The 14,273-nt window shown below is 43.4% G+C and overlaps 1 protein-coding gene across 1 annotated transcript in view; it reads left to right on the top strand.

Annotated features, from left to right (window-relative positions):
• The first annotated feature begins 4,195 nt into the window (after window positions 1-4,195).
• HDAC6 (histone deacetylase 6) overlaps window positions 4,196-14,273 on the top strand; it is a 159,567-nt gene continuing 149,489 nt past the window's right edge. The window contains exon 1 of the mRNA XM_073600035.1: window positions 4,196-4,239. The gene's annotated coding sequence lies outside the window, so the exon portion shown is untranslated. The remainder of the gene's footprint in view (window positions 4,240-14,273) is intronic.

The raw sequence follows: 14,273 nt of genomic DNA on the forward strand, positions 1-14,273 counted from the left end.
GTTGTATGAAATTGTCCTGAAATAAGTTTAAGATATGACAAGCCTTTCTGTGTGCAGTTCCATTTGTCCAATCAAAATCTGGATAAAATAGCCCATAATATTAACATTGCCTTGTATTTCAGTCACATCATTCTGTGAAAGGAGCTGAGAGTCTTCCTCATCTTTTATGGGGGGGGGCTAGAACATAATTCTACAAGAGTTTTACTATTTTTTTTTACTAATATATTGCCACCACAAATACCTTACTAGACAGATGATGAAGTCTATAAGCTGAATCCCTCTGACTTGCACCACAGTGACCTTTCTGTTGAAATGGACAACCAGGCAAAACATTTTTTCTAGCTTTTGATAAAATTTCTAAGCCTTATTTACACTATTCAAACTAAGAAAAGCTACATTTTGGTTTTTCTTCTCAAACACAGCACAGCATCAATAAAATATGACATCCCCACTCCCCAGCATCCATGTGTAAAAAGTATTTACACCCCTTGACATTTTTCACATTTTGTCAGGTTACAACCAAAAACGTAAATGTATTTTATTGGAATTTTATTGAAATTATTTTATTTTTTATTTATTTTTTTGTTGGAACCAACGCAAAGTGGCACGTAATTGTGAAGTGGAAGGAAATTTTTAAATGTTTTTTTTAAACTTTTTTACAAATAAATATCTGAAAAGTGTGGCGTTCATTTCTGTTTTCAGCCCCCTTTACTCTGATATCCCTAACTAAAATCTAATGGAACCAATTGCCTTCAAAAGTCACCTAATTAGTAAATAAAGTCCCCCTGTGTGTAATTTAATCTTAGTATAAATACAGCTGTTTGGTGAAGCCCTCAGAGGTTTGTTAGAGAACCTTAGTGAACAAACACCATCACGAAGGCCAGGGAACACACCAGGGATAAAGTTGTGGAGAAGTTTAAAGCAGGGTCAGGTTATAAAAAAATATCCCAAGCTTTGAACATCTCACAGAGCACTGTTCAATCCATCATCTGAAAATGGAAAGAGTATGGCTACAAACTACAAACCTACCAAGACATGGCCGTCCACCTAAACTGACAGGCCGGGTAAGGAAAGCATTAATCAGAGATGCAGCCAAGAGGCCCATTGTAACTCTGGAGGAGCTGCAGAGAGATCCACAGCTCAGGTGGGAGAATCTGTCCACAGGACAACTATTAGTCGTGCCCTCCACAAATCTGACCTTTATTGAAGAGTGGCAAGAAGAAAGCCATTGTTGAAAGAAAGCATAAGTAGTCCGTTTGCAGTTTGCGAGAAGCCATGTGGAGGACACAGAAAACATGTGGAAGAAGGTGCTCTGGTCAGATGAAACCAAAATTGAACTTTTTGGCCTAAAAGCAAAACGCTAAGTGTGGCGGAAAACCAACACTGTATCACTCTGAACACACCATCCCCACTGTGAAACATGGTGGTGGCAGCATCGTGTTGTGGGGATGCTTTTCTTCAGCAGAGACAGAGAAGCTGGTCAGAGTTGATGGGAAGGTGGATGGAGCCAAATACAGGGCGATCTTAGAAGAAAAACTGTTAGAGTCTGCAAAAGACTTGAGACTGGGGCGGAGGTTCACCTTCCAGCAGGACAACAACCCTAAACGTACAGCCAGAGCTACAATGGAATGGTTTAGATCAAAGCATATTCATGTGTTAGAATGGCCCAATCAAAGTCCAGACCTAAATCCAACTGAGAATCTGTGGCAAGACTTGAAAATTGCTGTTTTCAGACGCTCTCCATCCAATCTGACAGAGCTTGAGCTATTTTGTAAAGAAGAATGGGCAAAAATGTCACTCTCTAGATGTGCAAAGCTGGTCGAGACATACCCAAAAAGCCTTGCAGTTGTAATTGCCACGAAAGGTGGTTCTGCAAATTATTGACTCAGGGGGGCTGAATACAAATGCATGCCACACTTTTCACATATTAATTTGTAAAAAATTTTGAAGACCATTTATCATTTTCCTTCTACTTTACAATTATGTGCCACTTTGTGTTGGTCTAGCACATAAGATGCCAATAAAATACATTTACGTTTTTGGTTGTAACATGACAAAATGTGGAAAATTTCAAGGGGTATGAATACTTTTTCAAGGCACGGTATATGTTACATGTCAAACTGGAATTATATGGAGCCTCCAATCAGGTCCGCCTGAAAAACCGACAGGTATACTTGATCGAACAGCCTATGTGAAAGGGTCCTTACAGTTCTTGCAGCTCAGCCCAAAAAGATAATACTATGGAGGGGGGTTTACTGAGAAGAGTGCAAAATCTGGTGCAAATGAAATTACATGTACCAAAATAAGGAAATCTGTATACTCACCTTTCCGTCATTTTCCTTTCCTGATGCATCTTCATGGCAGCACACACTGACAGGATTGGATAGCTATAAAAATTGAAGAGAGATCCCCCCCCTCTATTCTCTGTATCTATCATCTAAGAATGGGTGGGTTTCTGTGTGCTGCCATGAACATGCGTCAGCAAAGGAAAATTGCGGAAAGGTGAGTATACAATTTTCCGTTTTCCTCATGCCTTCATGACAGCACACACTGGGAAAGAACTCGCCAGTCCGGTGGGTGCAAAAAATAATGTTTATTTCTTATAGTGCTAAAGAATTGGCTCTAATAATAGTTCTGCCAAAGTCTGCCATTGTTAGTTGGGCAGAGTCTATCTTATAGTGAGAAATGAATGTATGTCTAGACGACCAGGTCACTGCTCTATAGATCGTCTCTGGTGAAACTCTGCAGTATGCTGCCCACAAAGTCACCACTGTCCTGGTTGAGTGAGCCCTGATGCCCTCCGGGATTGCCAGTTGACGGATGGAGTATGCTTTCTTGATAGAGTTAACCAACCAGGATGCAATCGTTCGAGAAGTTGCTGGTTGACCTTTCCTAGTCCTATGGGGAATTATCAGGAGTGTATCTGACTTCCTGAAGGAAGCTGTAGCTACCAGATAGCTGGTAATAACTGATTTCACATCCAATGCATGGGGTTCGCCTCGATTGTTAGTGAAAGATGGAAGGATGATGTCCTGATTACAATGAAATGAGGATGATACTTTGGGGATGAAATGGTCCGAAGGTCTCAGTACCACTCTATCAGGACAGAGGATTAGATAAGGTTCTGTTAAGGTTAATGCTTGTAACTCAGAAACTCTTTTTGAAGATGTAATGGCGATAAGGAAGGTTAACTTCAAAGTCAGGTTCCATAGAGAAGTTGACTCGACCGGGTAAAAAGGAGGGTTTGTCAGTGCATCAAGTACTATTGAAAGCTCCCATCCCGGGAATGTCCTTTTTTTCGGAGGTCTGATCTTGAGGCATGCTCTCATGAACTGGATTACTAGGGGGTGTAATGACATTCTGACCTTTTTAAAATTGCCGCCGCCGTTGTGGCGGAAATGATGCTCTCACGCATGCACAGATGAGTCGTGGCCGCGCCATTTTGGAACAGGGCAAAAGGCTCAGAACGGTCGTATCTCCTCCTCCCGTGCATGCGCAAAGCGGAGGGAGAGACGTGGCGGCCATGACAGCCATAGACCTGGCACTTGTGGGGCAACAGGTCCCAGTAAGTAAAACAGGAAAAATAGATAACTTTGTGCAATATGAAAATAGCAATAGAAGTAGGAGACCACTGCAATATTAAAGCTTCTTTAAAGCTTACTTCAATGCCAGATATTTAGTTGAAGATGCCTCTGAGACCACCAGAGCAGGGTTCCCTTTATAGAAGCTCCTTTCAAGACTGTACAGGAGGGACTTCCAAACAGGAGAGGCTTGAACCTGCTGGGTCGATGCGGTAAGAGGCTTGCGATGTCCATCCAATCTCGTCAGGTGAGGATAAAAAAGAGAATAGGGGGGGGATGTCTCTTCAATTTTTATAGCTATCCAATCCTCTCAGGTTGTGGAGGCGGAATCACAACCCAGTGTGTGCTGCCAGGAAGGCGTCAGGAAAAACAATGTTGTCATATAGATGGGATGAGGATGAATAATTATTACTATAATTGTTGTTTAGGCAAGAGTTCGCTAGCTGGTATGAAATGCAAAACTCCTCTATCCAGAAAGTAAATGATTCACTCAGCAACTTGGTTCATCCAGAGAAATGCATTTTATTGAGTCCCAGCTCAGATCAAAGTCCACAAGATACTTGCAACAGATGACAAAATCCAGCAGAGTTTTTGAATTCTTTCAAAAACATCAGCAGTGGCAGTAGTTGCTCATTTTTTCTACACAACTAATCAGCAGGTATGCTTTTGTGTACAGTGCTTCATTTACAATGCCCTCTTTGATAGCTAGATTAGGTTAATGTAGTGCCTGTAATCATTTGAGCAGTTTGTGATTGCTTTGGGCTTTTTTGGGCTCTGTAGGCTGCAGGTTTGATTACTTCCACCTGTTTTCCGGAAGCTTACAAAATATAGTAGGTTGGGAGAGTCAGATAAGCAGCCTGAACATTTATGTGGTTCCAGCCAATCCCTGGGGGAGGGTGTCCAGAAGGTGACTGGTGTGCATAAAAAGTGTGGAACCTAAGGCAATAGGGTTCTTGTCCAGAGGAAGGTTTGCTGCCATTCTGGGCAGTAAAGTTGAAGATTCTACCTGTGCTCATCCAGGTCCCAGCTGTGGCAGAACTGTGGGGGGGGGGGGGCTCTGCTACAATTCTCTGGAGTGGGGTTTCGTTTGGGATCCGGTTTGGAAGATTCACTGAGTATTTGTCTGCCTGAGGCTGGAGGGAGTACCCAGGTACCCGGGGACCCTGTGAGTACAACCTGAGTGAAGGATCCTAGTGACTGTTGCTTCTGTTAACCCAGGGGTTAACTAATGCCGCGTACACACGACCGGATTTTACGGCATACTTGGTCCTGCGGACCGGAGTCCGTCGGACAATTCGATCGTGTGTGGGCTCCAGCGGACTTTTTTTCCCCAAAAGTTTGACAGACCTAGAAATGAAACATGTTTCAAATCTTTTCGACAGACTCGAGTCCAGTTGAAAAGTCCGCTCGTCTGTATGCTAGTCCGACGGACAAAAACCGACGCTAGGGCAGCTATTGGCTACTGGCTATGAACTTCCTTGTTTTAGTCCGGTCATATGTCATCACGTACGAATCCGTCGGACTTTGGTTGATCGTGCGAAGGCAAGCCCATTTATTCGGAAAGTCCGCCGTAAAGTCCGCCGGACAAAGTCTGCCATAAAGTCCGGTCGTGTGTACGCGGCATTATACTAAGGCTTGCCTGGCCTGGAACATTGCTTATAGTGTCCCAGTGCTGTCCATTCCTTGACCTATTGCAGAAGGGACTGTTCTATAAAGTAGCTGCAGAGAGAAGAGTGTCCTCTCATTACTGCCTGGTGTTCTGGAATATTCCTCAGCTCCCCTGAGCCCCGTCCAAGTTAATCAGAAATAAAGTTTGAAAAAGGCAACCCCTAGACTGTTCACCGAGCCAGAAGAGTGAATGTTGCAGTTTGCCTGGCTACTGCTACACTAGTGGGAAAAGAGGTGGGTGCTACAAATAGATCAACAGTTTTGCCGTGTACAGATGTTTGTAATTTCTGACAACAAATGTTCGATGTGAGCTTGTTGTCGGAAATTCCGACCGTGTGTAGGCTCCATCGGACATTTTCTGACGGAATTTCTGACAACAAAAATTTGAGAGCTGGATCTCAAATTTTCTGACAACAAAATTTGTTGTCGTAAATTCTGAGCGTGTGTACACAATTCCGACGCACAAAATTCCACGCATGCTCTGAATCAAGTACGAGAGGAAGCGTTCGGTCTGGTAAAACTAGCGTTCGTAATGGAGATAGCACATTCGTCACTCTGCAGATTTTTTAATCTTTGAATGCAGTGCCTTTTCTTCTTTATAATGCTAGAATAATGAAGTTGTTTTGCTGTTGATATTCACACAGAGTTCTGACAAACTGATTTCTTTATTATTTCTCGTGATCTCGTGAATAATCTTTATAATTTTTTTTGCCAGATCCACAGAATAATGTTTATATATATTTTTTATAGTGATCTACTTTTTTTTTTTTTTTTTTTTTTTTTTTATCAAGATCTCCTGAATTTTTTTTTGTTTTTTCTAGTGATCTCCATAATATTTGTTTTCGTTTTTTGTGTCAAGTTACCTGTCATGTACCTGGTCAAGGTCTGAAATAACAAGGTCAGCCTCTATTGTATCTCTGGCCCTGGACCCGCTGAGAGTGGAGACAGAAGGAACCAAGGGACTGGAGGAACATGAGTGCCTACAGATGTAGCCCTGGAGGCCTGAAGCAGATGATGCAACTCTAGGAAGGCAGAAAGTCGCAGCAGGTAGCTGGAACGAAGATGCAGATACTCGGGTTGCAGAGTAGAGCCAAACATCAGACAGGAGCGTAGTCACAAGGATAGCTGGGTTCGGTAGCAGGCAGGCAGCAAGGTACCAAGTCATCAGGCAAGAGCAGGGTCAAATAGGAAGCCGGGATCAAGAAATGATAACCAGAAGTACAGGAGAGTCCAGCAGCGAGGTCAGGGATAGCCAAGGTTCAGTTCAGCAACAGGTAACAGGCAGGTAACAACAACAGAATATGGGTACAGGAACAGCTGAAGATCGGTCAGCAACTGTCAGAAGTCAGTGCGCCCCTTAAATAGGCCGTCTGGCTCCAGAGGGAAGCGTGGACGCGCTCCTGCGAACGTGCACTGCGCACGCGCATCTGCAATGGCAGTTCTCTTACATTACCACAACACCATTATTATCTTGTATTTTTTAACCTAAAACAGATTGGTGTTGGTGTCCCTTGTTAATTTGACATTGTATTTTTGAAATGTACCTGCCTACTCACAAACAAACTGTCCTTTTTGAACTAAAACACATAGCCAAGTATTTGTAAAAAAAAAAAAAATAGACACTTATTAGGGGTCATAACAAAATAAAGAGGAAGGTAACACTGGATAAACTTGGCAAATTGGCGAAGCCTTTGTACCCCAGGGCACACATCAACTATTTGACAGGCAAAATTGGTAGCCTGAGGAGTCCATTTAGGGAGCACAATCCGGTCCAGGACTCCGAGAGATCGGGAGCAGCAGCAGATGACATATATGTCCCCAGGCTGTGGTCATACACAGCCTGTGTCTATTGTCAGACCAGATGGAACCCAGGCCATCACACTCTTGTCTTCCTTCCACGCTTGCTTCCGGGCTGCGGCTCTGGTGTTGGAATTGTGGCAGGAGGTGGAGAAGGAAGGTCCAACTCACACAGGTGGATTTTGCTTGTGAGTTCGTCCCTCAACCCCTTATTTAGGGCCAGATAGATCACTTCTTCACAAAAGAGGTGTTGGCCCACCTCCATTTCCTGCATTTTGCTGGCTACCATGCAGGCAAAGGCCTCTTGAATATTGGGGGTGGTTCTGAGGGCCGCAGTAGCCTCCCGAATCAAAGAAAGCACTGACTCCTGCACGTTCCTCCCCTTCCTTGTCCTTTTTGCTGGAAGGCGGAGGGGGGGAACCTGGGATTCGGTCAGGCTACTGGGCCCGGCCATCTCCTGGCTGCCACTTACCCCCGCCACCTCCTGGCTGCCACTTACCCCCCGCCACCTCCTGGCTGCCACTTACCCCCGCCACCTCCTGGCTGCCATTTACCCCCGCCACCTCCTGGCTGCCACTTTCCCCCCACCACCTCCTGGCTGCCACTTTCCCCCACCACCTCCTGGCTGCCACTTTCCTCCGCCACCTCCTGGCTGCCACTTTCCACAGCCTTCTCCTGCCTGAGGCTGTGTATGAAAATGGGACATAGTTTTAGTTTATTGTTCATCAAACACAATTTTGAGAAATATGTTAAACAATGCTATACCTGACTAAAGCTGGGCTCCACATCTTCTTCCTGGGTGGAAGGCCCAAGTTGGATGTCGGAAGCCTCAGCTGGGGTGGAAGGAAGCGTAGAAGGAAGGGTTGAGAGTGATGGCCTGATTTCAGTCTGGTCTGACAGAAATCGCAGTCTGTCATAGTACCACAGCCTGGGGACATACCAGTGGCTTGCGAAAGTATTCGGCCCCCTTGAACTTTTCAACCTTTTGCCACATTTCAGGCTTCAAACATAAAGATATAAAATTTTTATTTTTTGTGAAGAATCACCAACAAGTGGGACACAATTGTGAAGTGGAACGAAATCTTTTGGATTTTTGAAACTTTTTTAACTAATAAAAAAATGGAAAGTGGGGCGTGCAAAATTATTCGGCCCCCTTGCGTTAATACTTTGTAGAGCTACCTTTTGCTGCGATTACTGCTGCAAGTCACTTGGGGTATGTCTCTATCAGTTTTGCACATCGAGAGACTGAAATTCTTGCCCATTCTTCCTTGCAAAACAGCTCGAGCTCAGTGAGGTTGGATGGAGAGCGTTTGTGAACAGCAGTTTTCAGCTCTTTCCACAGATTCTCGATTGGATTCAGGTCTGGACTTTGACTTGGCCATTCTAACACCTGGATACGTTTATTTGTGAACCATTTCTTTGTAGATTATGCTGTATGTTTGGGATCATTGTCTTGTTGGAAGATAAATCTCCGTCCCAGTTTCAGGTCTTTTGCAGACTCCGACAGGTTTTCATCCAGAATGGTCCTGTATTTGGCTGCATCCATCTTCCCCTCAATTTTAACCATCTTTCCTGTCCCTGCTGAAGAAAAGCAGGCCCAAACCATGATGCTGCCACCACCATGTTTGACAGTGGGGATGGTGTGTTGAGTTGTGTTGCTTTTACGCCAAACATATCATTTTGCATTGTGGCCAAAAAGTTCGATTTTGGTTTCATCGGACCAGAGCACCTTCTTCCACATGTTTGGTGTGTCTCCCAGGTGGCTTGTGGCAAACTTTAGACGAGACTTTTTATAGATATCTTTGAGAAATGGCTTTCTTCTTGCCACTCTTCCATAAAGGCCAGATTTGTGCAGTGTACGACTGATTGTTGTCCTATGGACAGACTCTCCCACCTAAGCTGTAGTTCTCTGCAGTTCATCCAGAGTGATCATGGGCCTCTTGGCTGCATCTCTGATCAGTCTTCTCCTTGTCTGAGCTGAAAGTTTAGAGGGACAGCCAGGTCTTGGTAGATTTGCAGTGGTCTGATACTCCTTCCATTTCAAAATGATCGCTTGCACAGTGCTCCTTGGGATGTTTAAAGCTTGGGAAATCTTTTTGTATCCAAATCCGGCTTTAAACTTCTCCACAACAGTATTACGGACCTGCCTGGTGTGTTCCTTGGTCTTCATGATGCTCTCTGCGCTTTCAACAGAACCCTGAGACTATCACAGAGCAGGTGCATTTATACAGAGACTTGATTACACACAGGTGGATTCTATTTATCACCATCAGTCATTTAGGACAACATTGGATCATTCAGAGATCCTCGCTGAACTTCTGGAGTGAGTTTGCTGCACTGAAAGTAAAGGGGCCGAATAATTTTGCACGCACCACTTTTCAGTTTTTTAATTGCTAAAAAAGTTTAAAATATCCAATAGATTTCGTTCCACTTCACAATTGTGTCCCACTTGTTGGTGATTCTTCACAAAAAATTAAAATTTTAAATCCTTATGTTTGAAGCCTGAAATGTGGCAAAAGGTTGAAAAGTTCAAGGGGGGCGAATACTTTCGCAAGCCACTGTAAATGTCATCTGCTGGTGCTCCTAATCTCATGGAATCCTGGACCTTCTTGCGCTCCCTATTATATGTGCTCCTCAGGCCACAAATTTTGGCCTTCAAATAGTCGATGTTTGCCGTGGGGATCTGCGGCTTTACCAAATCCAGCAATTGATCCAGCGCTGCCTGCCTCTTTATTTTATTAGTATAAAAGGGGTGTTTTACCTGCCACAGACAGGGCAGCTCTCTGTACATATCAATGAATTGGGGGAGGAAGCTGTGATCATTGAATCAATCCATTTTCTCTGCAAGACACAACACAAGACAAACCCTAATGTCAGGCTAAACTCTCCTAAACTTGTCCCAATATAGGCGTCGATCTATAAGCAGTATAGGCCACTGATGCCCCAAGTTAAAATTGTACCTTCGTTATCACGCTCACGCTACACACACGCTACTTTGACCTCTGCTCGCAGATTGTACTACGACGCACGTGTGTTACGCTTTATATGCACTGCGCATGCGTGAAACCTCACCCGCCCTGACCTTTTTTCTAGTATATTCCCCGCCCCTTCTCTTTCGGCGCAGTGGGAGAGCACATGGCGAAGAAAGAGCAGGTGCATGCAGAGGACAGCAGCAATGAGGAGGACAACGAAAGCCCGGAGCCACAAACATCACAAACCCGGAGGAGATCTAAGGCCTCAAATATGTCCTTTGTAGAGATGGTGGAGATGTGGACATCTTGAAGAGGGCCGACTATGATGGGAAGCATGGACCTTACCCAAACCCAAATGTGAGAAAGGCCAAGATCATGGCTAAAGTTGTGAAAAGTCTGCAGAAGAATTTTGGTGTGCGGCGATCCAAGGATCAACAGAGGAAACGATAGTCAGACCTCAAATTGAGGGAGCAGGATCAGTACAGAAGAATCAAGAGAGTGCTGCAAAAAAGTAAGTATTTTGTTGTTTGTTCCTATTATTATTATTACGTTTGTGCTGGTCCATGTGCTTTTCTTTACTGTTGTAAAATGGCAAGTTTCAGGTTCGTGGGCACAGTAATCGTTCGTAGCAAACATCGTTAGTTTGTTCACTAATACAATGTTTTTGGCAGATGCAGGTTAACTACATTTGTTCATGCCTATTTGTATTAAAATAAGTTTAGTACATTGTTGTCTAGATGGGTTTGTAACTAGAATGAAATGCAAACTTGATTCAGTGTAAGGAGAGGACACTCAGCAGCTGTTTACACATCTGGAAGCAGGAGCATTAGTGTGGGACACCAGAACAAAATTTTTAGGGTGTCCCACACAGGTGCTCCAGTGGATACTAGGGGTGTCTCCATGTGTGAAACTTGTACAAAATAGGTAAGTATTCCAGCTTTAGAAAGGGAAAAAAAATGTCTTCAGCTTGGAACTCTGCCAAAACAGACAATTGTACGACACTTCCAAGCAATGTTTCATATTCCTATTTCTGGCCTCAAATATCTGTGTGCTAAGTATACAGTTTTTTTAATTCACATAGGGGACAAAAGACTCGGGACATCAGAGGACACCAGGGACCCCCAAACGCATAAAGAAGGGGAAGTAACCACACCACAACCTCAGGATGTGGAGGAAGAAGAGGTTTATGAAGTGGGTGAAATAGTGACCACAACAGGTGAGTGTCTAAGACCACAGCTTCAGGTAATAGATGTATGCCTGCATATTTATAATACATGGTGTGTTTTTTTATTTAAGGTGATGTGGATGTTTTGGAAGAAAAAATGTTTTAGTCAGAATCTAAAATACCCCAAAATTATTCAAGTTTGTTTTTAATTTTCTGACATTTCAAACTATTTTAAAAGCCAAATTTTGAAGATGCACACAGTGTGTCAACATGTGCTATCTGCCATCACGGGATATCAATGTACGCATTTTGTGGGTGCAACCCCTTCCTTGCAACTAAAGTAGATGAGAGGAAGGGGTTGCACCCCCGAAACACATCCATTGATCCCCCATGATGGGAGCTAGCACATGTTGACATTAGGCATGGGATCAGGAGGGAAATCCACATTGTGACTCCCAATTTGTGTGCATCTTCAAAATTTGGCTTTTAAAGGGGTGACATCACCCCATCTGATGAAGGCAACATCAACACAGTTTTGACATACTAATGTCTGACATTGCCTTCACTTTGTCAAAGTTGAACTTTGTAAGTTCCTGAGTTGTGTATATTTTATGGTTTTAAACATGCCTGTTTAACCCAAAAAAGGCTAATTTCTACTGTCAAACCTAAAAATGTTATACAACAAATATGTTGGTTTGTTCAAAAACCCTTTTCTAATGCACATGTGAATGTGCTTTGAGTAAAATGTTTTCTACTCAACAAAGTGTGGCTTCTTCTTTCAATACTCAATACCAGTTTTTGGAGTAAGTTGGTGTTTACAGTGACAATGGGGGTTATTTACTAAAGGCAAATCCACTTGGCACTACAAATGCAGTTTCAGTGCACTTTCAAGTGCACTTGTAGTGCAAAGTGGATTTTCCTTTAGTAAATAACCCCCACAGTGCTCTAAAATTTGCCCCAATCAGGCCAGTTTCAGGACTCAAAACAATTAATTCATGGTGCTAAAAAGGATATTTTTTTTAATAATTAAAGCATTACATACATTAACAACATAAACATTATGTGTGTGTAGCAGACCCACAACATAATAGTTAGCTGAAGAAGAGATTGTCACCTCATGTATCAAATATTTACAATATATATTATATGGTTTAGTCTATATTCCACCATGTTGATTGGCGTCAGGAATAGGCAGAACCGGCTGGACATTATGCCGAAAGCATTCTCCACGACTGTTCTGGCTCTGGCCAGCTGTAAGTTAAAAACCCTCTGGTCCGGGGTGAGGGTCCTCATCGGGAATGGCCGCATCAGGTGATTACCCAGCCCAAATGCTTCATCAGCGACAAAGACGAACGGTAGACCACCCACGTTGTCTTCCGGAGGTCGCAAGCCCAAGCCACCACTCTGGAGCCGTCCGTAGAACTCGGTCTGGGCAATGACTCCACGATCCAAAATCTCTTCCCCACGTCCGCATAGAGAAACTCATATGTTGCCGACACCACCTCCAACATCACAATACTATTAAACCCCTTATAATTATAATAGTATGACCCCGAGTTGGGGGGTGGGACAATGTGGACATAATTCCCATCGATTGCCCCTCTGCAGTTGGGAAAGTCCCACCGCTGGGCAAATTGGGAAGCCACAGTCTGCCATTCCTGTGGGGTTGAAGGAAACTCTGGAGTTAAACAAGAAAAAATAAATTAGTACTTTTGCACATAACGTTGCAAGCAGATTAGACACAAACATGCTTGGCCAACATAAGTATAAAACATTTATTTTAATGAGTATTTAAACACAAAAATTTAAGGTCCATTTATGAGATTTCTCACCCTCTCTGATGGCCCATTGTAAAAATTTTAGGGGGGGGGTGTTTTGGGCAGGTAACAGTCTCCACTTCATTGAGAGATAAATGCATAAATAATGTGTTTTACTTTGGCCAGTCCCTCCTTACTTACACTACTGGCAGCCCGCTGGACAGGTAAGAAGTGTCATAATCCAAAAATATGAATACACACTGTCCAAATTGAAGCACATTTTTACATTCTACAATTACCTATCAAGATAATAGGAGAACAAAACTTTAAACAGTACCATTTGAAAGTATTCAGGCAGGCCCTTTCACTACATGCTTTGGTGAATTCATCCATAAATATGACCACAAAAGAGGTAGGTATAGTGTGTATGGGTTTGGCAAAGTCAGCAGATAGAGTATTGGTATCGGTTGACTTAGCGGTTGGGGGGAGGGAGGGTTCCAAATGAGATTGGGACCCCCAAAAAAAGCCTCTTGCACTCTGCCTGAATTTAAAGACAAAAATCACATTTGTACACATTTTAGGGGGTGTTTACGGTAAAGCACTACAACGGAGCTGACAAAATACATTGTTAAGTGACTAGGCTAGGTGTGTATGGGCCCAAGATAGCATGCTGGGGAGTAGGGATGAGCCGGTTCAGTTCTCATCCAGAACATGCGAATGGACCGAAAGTTCGCGCGAACATTAGAACACCGTTAAAGTCTATGAGACTCGAACGTGAGAAATCAAAAGTGAAAAAGAAAAGGCGTGGGGTCCCCAGGCCCTATATACTCTGAACAGCAGTATACAGGCAGTCCCCAGGTTACAAACAAGATAGGGACTGTAGGTTTGTTCTTAAGTGGAATCTGTTTTAATTTGGAACAGGTACATTTTTTAAGTGTAGCTCCAGCCAAAAAATCTATTTTTAAGCTTTTTGGATAATATAGGGAAGGGTTATCATCACCCCTCTAACATTTGTTTTGCTGTCTGTGCCCTTGTTCAGAAGATTTCACCTCACTTTCTGTCCCAATGACAATTGGATTTTGAAAATTTGGGGTTTTTAGGGAAACAAGGATTGGCGATAAAGCATCAGTGGAGACACCTTTTTCCCATATTAACTCCATTAATTACAGGAGAGAATTTCCCTTCCTAGGGGTAGATTTCCTCTCACTTCCTGTTGTCTCCCTCCGTTTGTAAGTAGAAGTTGTTTGTAAGTCGGATGTTTGAAAGTAGGGGACCGCGTGTATATACTATACAGCCTGCCCTATATACTCTGCAGAAATTTGGGCCTTAGGTG

This window comes from Aquarana catesbeiana, linkage group LG09, assembly GCF_042186555.1.
Source record: "Aquarana catesbeiana isolate 2022-GZ linkage group LG09, ASM4218655v1, whole genome shotgun sequence".
In the NCBI taxonomy this organism is placed as follows: Eukaryota; Metazoa; Chordata; class Amphibia; order Anura; family Ranidae; genus Aquarana; species Aquarana catesbeiana.